The following is a 6,553-nucleotide window of genomic DNA, read 5'->3' as shown; positions in this document are numbered from 1 at the left end:
GTTTTTCTCAGCTTTTTGGCGAGAAGGCAGCATTTTGGCGAATTCCATATTCTTATTTTCAACAGATGATTATGAAGGAAGAGAAAGGGGTAGAGAAACACTGTTTTTCTCTGATGACAGATGCGAATCTAATCTTTGTTTTGATAGGTATGGTGTTGACAGACACAGAACTCAATTTTCTGTGAGCCTCCAAAAAACACTCAAAATGCTGAAAAATCTCTGGAACTGTGGGTTACTCTTTTATGAAAATGACTGGCAGCCAATGAGTAAAATGACTGGCAGCCAATGAGTTAAATGGCTGACACCGTCAATTACATTTTTTCCAGCTAGGCATTGGGTGTCAGCTGTCCTATGTTGTGTAAAAAGTCTCAGTTCCTATTTCCTACGTATATAGCAACCGATCCTGTGAGTGGCAGAAGTGTCATTTTGGACAGTCAAGGTATGAGCCCAGAGCACATGAAAGAGGAGAAACATTGAGGAGAAATCACCACAACAATAATCTCAACAGTAGCCAACACATTCTAATACGTAGTAAAGCAAATGTGACAATAGTAATGTAATAAAGCAAATGTGACAATAGCTCAATTATAAGGACAACCAGGATATAAAACTGCCGGCTTCTGGTCAAGACCTGTCGCACTGTCGAAAGGAAAACATGAGAAAACACACCTACCATTTGAGCTGTTGACATGTCTGGGCTGGGTTGCAGGGAGGAGGAGAGCTGTGTTTGTGGAAGTAGGGGGTACTATAATAGGCCTGGCTGGCCCCGGCTTCGACTAGCTTGGCAGCAGGCTTATAGGGACGTCTTGAGCTCTATGGGCTCCTCACGGGTGTCCTGCTGGTTCACCTCTGGGGGCAGGCTGCCTTTCAGGGAGGCTAGCTTCTCGGCCAGGACACACATGCGGGGTAGACCATGAAGTCGTACATGATGGCGCCCATAGCACCACCGATCATGGGACCTACCCAGTACACCTGCAGGAGGAGGGAAGAACACAAAACATATTACAGTTACATGTGAGCTGTAGAGACATCAGAAAGAACAATCTTAAGACATGCAGTGCATGGCGCATTCTGCAAAACACCAATGCATAATGTACTAACTAATTTTATTGAATACTTCTTGACACACTAACAGTGCCTAACAGTGAAGACCACATACATCTATTACATCTCACCTGAAAGTAGTTTACAAACAATGCATGTTTTTAATGCATAATTTATATAGATTTTTTCTTACCCAGTGGTTCATGGAGTTCCTCATGTACATAGCGGGGGCCAAGGGTCTGTCAGGGTTCATTGCAGCTCCAGTGTAGAACATCTGAAATAAATAGCGTTCAGATTTGAGTATTATCTTAAATGGCTGCCACCGTCAATTACGGTTTCATTTACAGCTATGCATTGGGGGATCATCTCTCCTATGTTGTGTAAAAAAAACATATAGGAACCGATCCTGTAGGTGGCAAAAGAGTCAGTCATTTTGAACAGTCAGGGCATGAGCCCAGAGCACATGAAAGAGAAAACATCGAGGACAAATCAAAATAATAATCACAACAGTAGTCAACAATTTCTAATGCGTAGTAAAGCACCTGTGACAGTAGTCTACTTTCTTTGAACACAGCTACTGAATTCAGTGACCAAGCCTCACAAAAAGATCTGATCTCATACTAAACATAGCAGAGGGAAGTGGATCTGGCATAGCCGGCATAGTTAGCATAGCTATCACTAGATTGACCCCAAAATGCTCAACCAGAGATTGGCAGCCATTTCATTTTGGATATGCCTAGATTAGCTACACAGCACAAATTCCATCTAACAAGTAAACATAGTAGCATGATGACTGAGGAAATTCAATCAGCTCAATTTGGGAATGTTTGCCCTGGTAGATATAGTCGGGGAGGAACGGTAGCCTACCCCCCCACAACAAAACGCCGTATGAATTTTTTAGATCTTCAAGATGTCCTGAAAAAGAATTTGAGTGGTAACAGTAATATAACTCACTCCCTCTATACTTTTTCACATCATATTGTACATGACCCCAGAATGCTCAATGCATTCTAGTAGTACACTGCCAAGTCCTCTAGAGCCATGATGCAATTGGTTATCATAGCTTATGATATACCATATGAAAGCTTGGAGTCTGTAGTATACATATATTATATGGTATTTGGTGTACATTTTGCACAGCAACGGTTGCTAGGCAAAGCACCTTCCTTAGCAACCAGCATCAGTGATACAGTTCCTCTGCGATTACATTGTGCTATGATGTCTGGATCTAGACCACTTTTCCAAGGTACCACATGGCTTGTTTGAACCTCCAAGATGTCCCTAATACGAATTTGAGTGGTAAAAGTAATATAACTCATTCCTACTATACTCTTGTACATCATATTGTACATGACCCCAGTATGCTCTATACGTTTTAGTTCTATGTAGTAGTAGTAAACTGCCAAGGCCTCTACAGCCATTTTGCAGTTGGTTATCATAGTCTGTTATATACCTTATGAAACCCTGGAGTGTGTCGTTTATGAATATTACCATATTTGTAGTGTATCTATGACATTTGGGAATATATACTTGGTCTGACACTCTGTCTGACACTCACTCCCAATGAGGTGCGTCATGTCGACAGGGAAGCCAATGGCCATGGGAGCGGAGCCCATGCGTCCGTTCTTCCTTTCATCCATCACAGAGAAGATGCATGGTCAGAAAGCCTCATGGCCAGGAAGACCTCTACCATGGTGTCCATGGCCATGCTTATGCCAGGCTGAAGCTATACACACAGAGAGACAGAGAGAGACAAGACCATGGAATGAGAATCAAATCAGATCTTAAATAGCCTTAATCAAAATAAATGTGTATTCATTTCTGTAGTCACATGACACCAATGTGACACTCAAAGTATGCAATTTAAGGGTATTCCCTTACGTTAAACCAGGGGTCGGGAACCTTTTTGGTGGAGAGAGCCATAAACGCCCATTTTTAAAAAAATATTTTTTGTGAGAGCCATACCATTTTCGCCATTATTTCTAATGCTAATTGTCATGCACAGAAGGGAATAAAAGTAACGCTTGCATTGGGGACAAGAAGGGAGAGCTAACGAAAGAAGAACTAAAACTACTTGTAGATGTGCTGATGTGCATTTAAGAAGCCACGCGCATGCATTACCTTTAGTTTATCTTTTTATGCATCGGAGTCGCCAATGAGCAATGAGAATGACGGAGGTGCTTCTATTCTAGCCATCAGACAGACACAGGGAAGGTGCATGAGGAGGGAGGAGGGAGGGAGAGAGAACTTCAAGACAGGATGCTCATCTTGGTCGCGCTGACATAGTTAACATTTTACAGTTGATATGTGGCTGACATGTCTATTTTTAGTAATTCGCGAAAATGCCCTACAAAGCGCGTCCCTTACCGACATGCGTCCCCAATACAGAACGCATGATTTAACCGCCAAATAGGCTACAGGGCGATTCCGTATTTCAGGGGACGAATGGCAACCCTACGTTTGCCTTCGCATTGTGGCACCAGTTATCTCGCAATCACACTAAACTGGGAAAGACTTACGTCAGTTGATTCAGCAAAAGTTCTTCCTGTAATCGAGGGAGAAGTACAGCGCTGCATTTATATCCCTCACTTGCGTTTCCTCCACTTGATTTGCCATCATAATGGCACGGTCGTGAACAGTTTCTTTGTTTTGGATACAACCGTTAGCCAGCTGAACTTTAGGTAAAGCATTACGGATGGAATGTTATCTCACACGACACGACCCAGCGCTGGCACGGCATTGTCCAATAAAAAAACGCGTTTTTCATATCTGTACAGTAGCCTTCGTCGGAGGCCTGTGCTTGGCTCAGATGATCGGACCTGGGATGGATTAAATGCGCGATCATACTTTATATTTTGAATATTATCTTAACTTTTCGATTTCAGTAGGTCCATTTTTAATTTAGTGCCGTAACAAAATTATTCATGGCTTATTGAGTAAACAAATGACAGGTTTGTCCGAGAGCCACATGCAGTTCCCAAAAGAGCCACATGTGGCTCGCGAGCCATAGGTTCCCGACCCCTGCGTTAAACAAATGTTACATTGGGTTTTTACGCGACCATTTTACTCACATCACACATCCAGCGTAGCCAGGAACCATGGAGGCGGTCAATCAAAGCAAGCTTGTGCTAAGGCACCACTCGCTACGTCACCTCCCACTCGATCTTGGTGTGGCGCGACACAGGAAGATCGCATGCATCCAACAGGTGAGCTTGTCTCTGCCGACTTGTTCCTCTACTGGAAGGAGGACAATGAGGCGTTGCACATCCTGATGCAGTGTGATACCTTGCGGGTCCCAGAACTTTTTTGCTTTGGAATCTTCACATGAGCACATCCACTTGGGGGGGAATTTCACGGACATCCCAGACAATGCCTTTGGAGTCACAACATATCTCCAACAGCAACATTTCTTCTTGCAGTGTGCTTCTTGCTGTGGATGAACAGGTTCAGGCCTGCAAGTTGGCTACAGGACCTCCAGAACTGGTTGACTTGTCTTTGCATTTCTGTCTTTTGATGGGGTAGGTGTTGTCAACATTTTTGAAATCTTCAGTCTCAGGGCCTTGGCCAAGCAGCAGTGTCATTGGGGTGATATAGTCCTCACGACTCTGGGCCTTTCGTTAGCAGCTAGCTTGAACACAGTCAGGAACTCACTGAAGGTAAGGCCTGCTCCTCCTCCACCAAGACTTTGCAGAGTTCTTTTGGTGACTGACAGCAGCGCCATTCCGGTGGGGTGAATCTACATCCAGCAGGTACCATTTTTTAGCATCATACTCTTCAAGTGGCCCTTGGTTTTGCTCTCTCAGGAAAGCATACATTTCTTCCAGGACAGGTTTCCCTTCTTGCAGACAATGCAATAGTCAATGACTTTTTGGGACAGGATCCTTCTTCTGATCGCCCAGGCTCTCCCTCTCATCCGCAGTAGAGTTCCTGCCACTCAAGTCATGCCCCACACAGTGTACTTCTTGCGCTAAGAGAGTGGAAACCCAGGCCCTCCACACATGAGGACACCGGACACCTGCCCTTTGCACACAAGCTCACCAGTGGCTGTGTCCAGGAAGTTGACACCCTCCTGCACTGCCAGACACATTGCCCAGGAACACGGCCTGCCCCCGTGCTGACAGCAAGGGTACCGAATGAATGCACTGCCTGCCACATTGCCCCTTCCCCCCTCCCAACACTCAGGAACCACCCAGCTGCTCCCCATGTCCATGCAACTGTCCCGACCAGCCGACCCAGACTGCTGAAGCGCCCTTCATCCAATAAGTCTCAGACCGATGCCACTGCTGACAGCGTAGCCCCGGACCCAGACTGCACGCTGACCTCTTCCACAACCAGTTGCCTTGTCCCCAGCTGACCCCAGGCGAGCACTGCAGTGAACACCCTCCTCCGCACTCCAGCAACACTGCCTCCCACCGGCAGAGCAACCCATTCCACTGACACCACTGGCCACCCACCCCAAGAAAGCGGAGGGAACCACGGACTGGACTACCTCTGGAACCCCCAGCCAGGCCATCAGGATGACCGCCCCCCCCCCTGCTTAATGACATCTGCCACGCCCACAGCACCACCAGTCTCCGATGTCAGTACTGCTCTGGATCTCACAAACTCTGAGGTGCTTGCATGAAGACAAGCTGGCTGCCTTCTGCACGGGCAAAGGAAGACAAGACGATAAAGAGAACGAGACGAGAAGAGGAAGAAAAATCGTGCCTGGGACTTGCTGACAGACAAAGACAGCTGAGAGAACAAACACCATATCCACTCACCAGAAGAGAGCTCTTAAGCCAAGGCTCTGGCCTCAATGACCACCATGGTCTTGTGGCCCCAACAAATCAGAGGGGAACCATCTTGACCACAGGGCCTTCCAAGAGGCGAAAGTCATGTGCTGCACAGCAGACACCTGGGATGCCGCCTTGGCTCAGCTCAGCACGCTCTTCAAGGAGCTTTATGGCATCGTCTCTGAGCTCGCTGAACAAGTCTCACACCGCCAGACCCAACTGAAAGCACCATATGCATGCTCACTGCCATCAGAGAAGGTGATTGCACATGGTCTGGGCCGTACTTGCGGTGGAGCTGCAGCCATGATGTCGCGGTGAGGCTAGTTGAGGCCAAGTACAAGCTGACCCCTCTTGACCACAAAAGATACCCCATGAAGTTGAAGAGCAGTCTTAGCAGCACGGCTGAAGAACTACTACAGAAAGCACTGACAAACCGAGGTCAAGAGGTGACATCACCAAGTCGACAGCAAGACCATCTCGGGTCCCATACAGCATGAAAGTTAAGGATACTAAACCTATGCAAACAAGAGTTGGCGAGATCCAGAGCAGCACTGAAATCAGAGATTGGTGGTGGATTCCAGAGGAGAATTCCAAAAACATGGCTTAATGATAAACCTGCTTAAGTTAACTTAATAATGCATATCCCACAACTACTCGATTAGTTGATAAAATAAGGTCTCCAGGCTCTTGTATTACATGATTTCCCACTACTAGTCCTGATGACCCAAATGATA

General features: G+C 46.3%; 1 pseudogene; it reads right to left on the bottom strand.

Annotated features, from left to right (window-relative positions):
* Positions 1 to 793: 793 nt before the first annotated feature.
* LOC134437534 (lens fiber major intrinsic protein-like) lies at positions 794 to 6,314 on the bottom strand (annotated as a pseudogene).
* Between the last annotated feature and the right edge of the window lie 239 nt (positions 6,315 to 6,553).

This window comes from Engraulis encrasicolus, chromosome 21 (genome assembly GCF_034702125.1).
Source record: "Engraulis encrasicolus isolate BLACKSEA-1 chromosome 21, IST_EnEncr_1.0, whole genome shotgun sequence".
NCBI lineage: Eukaryota > Metazoa > Chordata > Actinopteri > Clupeiformes > Engraulidae > Engraulis > Engraulis encrasicolus.
The sequence above is the reverse complement of the archived record's forward strand: the minus strand, read 5'-3'. Positions and strand labels throughout refer to the sequence as shown.